General features: G+C 51.2%; 1 long non-coding RNA gene across 1 annotated transcript in view; it reads left to right on the forward strand.

The window, feature by feature from the left end:
- The first annotated feature begins 203 nt into the window (after positions 1-203).
- The window catches only part of LOC102383085, an 11,276-nt gene continuing 9,272 nt past the window's right edge, over positions 204-2,207 (forward strand). Inside the window, exon 1 of the long non-coding RNA XR_322832.3 lies at positions 204-274. This is a non-coding gene — a long non-coding RNA (uncharacterized LOC102383085). The remainder of the gene's footprint in view (positions 275-2,207) is intronic.

Here is a 2,207-nt window from a genome sequence, read left to right on the forward strand (position 1 = left end):
GGGGTAAGGCACACCCCCACTGGCACTGGGGCCTCTACATGACATGGTAGTGTGCCCCAATGAGGTCTCCTTCCCGCTACATCCTCAGTCCAGTCCACCACTTTAAATAACAACACGTAAGTAGTACTAGCATCTCAGACAGCCAAACTGTCACAGACTAGAGCCTTTCTTTCCTTTCCTGCAGGAGCTTCTTCTCCAGAGAACTCTCCCTGCCAGCCCCAGCCCTGGGGCTTGGATGTCTTCAGGGCCCTGAATCTTTCTGGTCAGGGAACAGGTACTAGGGGTGTTGGTCTAAGGACATGGCACTGGTGGACAAGGTCCTTTGGGTCAATCTTGTATCTTTTAGTAGATCAACTGAAGAGTTGGAGAAATACATCTTAGCAAGCTTTTTGATTGAAAAAACCCTTCATGAGGCTGAGGAAGCACCTGCAGTTGTGTGCTGTTCCTGGATGGAAGTTATAGTAAAGAAGCCAGAGGCTGGCATGCAATTGAGGCAAGAAAGCCAGTCAGTGGAAATGGAGGCATCAGCACTGGGGGACAGGTTGGGGTAGAGGGGGAAGGGGGATGTAGCAGCACAGGTAAAAGTAGGGAGGTACCTGGGGAGTCAGATGTTGGGCAGGTTATAGTGTGTCATAGATCAAATGTGTATATTGAGTCCATGAGTTTCTGTACCTAGGAGGCTGCTGAAGTGCAGTTCATAGGCTTGCCTGTGAAAAGTGCTGTGGAAATTCAAACAAGCACCGAACCTTCCTAACCTAAACTCATCACCAGAAGCAAGCTTCCTATACCTCAACACACACAACCTGCCAACAATCTCCAGTACCCCCACAAATTGCACACCAGAATCTATCAAAAACAAGAATACCCAACTACCTGTGGGGGAACATTTCTCACAAAAATACCATTCTGTCTTCAGTCTCTCAGGCCTGGTACTGAAGGGAATTTACAAACCACTTTTCACAGCCACTTCACTTTCCACTTTTCCATCCAGAAACAGAGCGCACACACCAACTGCAGGTGCTTCCTCAGCCTGAAAAAAGGGGTTTTCAACCTGAAAGCTGGCATTCCAGACAGCTAAGCTGAGCTCACTTGGAGCCTCACAGCTCCACTGCAACCAAGAAGCCTCAGGCCTATCAAAAATGTGGCAGGTCTGGGCTTTACCCAGCCAGGACTATGTGGATGCTTGTGGTAGCTGAAGGTTATGGTGGCTCCTACCCGCTTTTCACCAGGGAGATCCTTGGTCCTGGCATTTCCTAGGTCCGCCACACTGCCAATGGCTCTACCAGGCCTCCCTGACCCTAGCAGAGTGCAGTTTTAGTGGTCATGCCAAAGACCTGGGGCCTCCTTCTCCATAGTCCCAGTCCATACCTCCGAATTCATCATGGCATGGAAGCTGAGCAGGAATATGTTCTACCCCTGCAGTGAGTGCCCCCTCCAGCTCTGAGAGTAGGGCATTAACTGGTTTAAAAAAATAAAATGGAAATAGGTGCAAATGGAGTGAGGAGGGTGGCACTCACTTTGTCTGCAGGTGGAGCTTGGGGAACCCTAGCAGTGGTTCAACCTGAGGAACACCAGCTCCTCCACCAAACAGGATCCAAGCAGCTGTGGTGTGGTGGCACAACATCCCCAGCAATGCTGAACACCAACTCACTTGGAACACTGGTCAGTGGACAAGACAGGTGTTCCCGGGCAACCATGGCCAGATCCTACCACATCTGGCTATGCCTTACCCAGTAGGCCAAGGGGCGCAGTCTAGCGGCTCCACATCCTCAGTGAGATAGGTAGCCACTGAAACCTCAGCACTACCTGCCCGAGGCTGGGGTCTGGTGCATCTGGACTCCAACAATAAACCTATGCCCTTGGCCCACATTGGCAGAGGCTGGTGTGGAGCAGACTGGCTGGTGCTGGGAGTGCTGGCATGGGAAAGTGGATCTCCTCTTCCACATCCCCTCACCTCTGTCCTTCTGCCTCCCTGACTCTGTTTCATAGATTCTAGGGTCGGAAGGGACCTCAATAGATCATCAAGTCTGACCCTCTGCATAGGCAGGAAAGAGTTCTGGGTCTAGATAACCCCAGCTAGATGCATATCTAACCAACTCTTGAAGACCCCCAGGGTAGGGGAGAGAACCACCTCCCTTGGGAGCCTGTTCCAGACCTTGGCCACTCGAACTGTGAAGTTCTTCCTAATGTCTAGTCTAAATCTGCTC

This window comes from Alligator sinensis, unplaced genomic scaffold (genome assembly GCF_000455745.1).
Source record: "Alligator sinensis unplaced genomic scaffold, ASM45574v1 scaffold71_1, whole genome shotgun sequence".
In the NCBI taxonomy this organism is placed as follows: domain Eukaryota; kingdom Metazoa; phylum Chordata; order Crocodylia; family Alligatoridae; genus Alligator; species Alligator sinensis.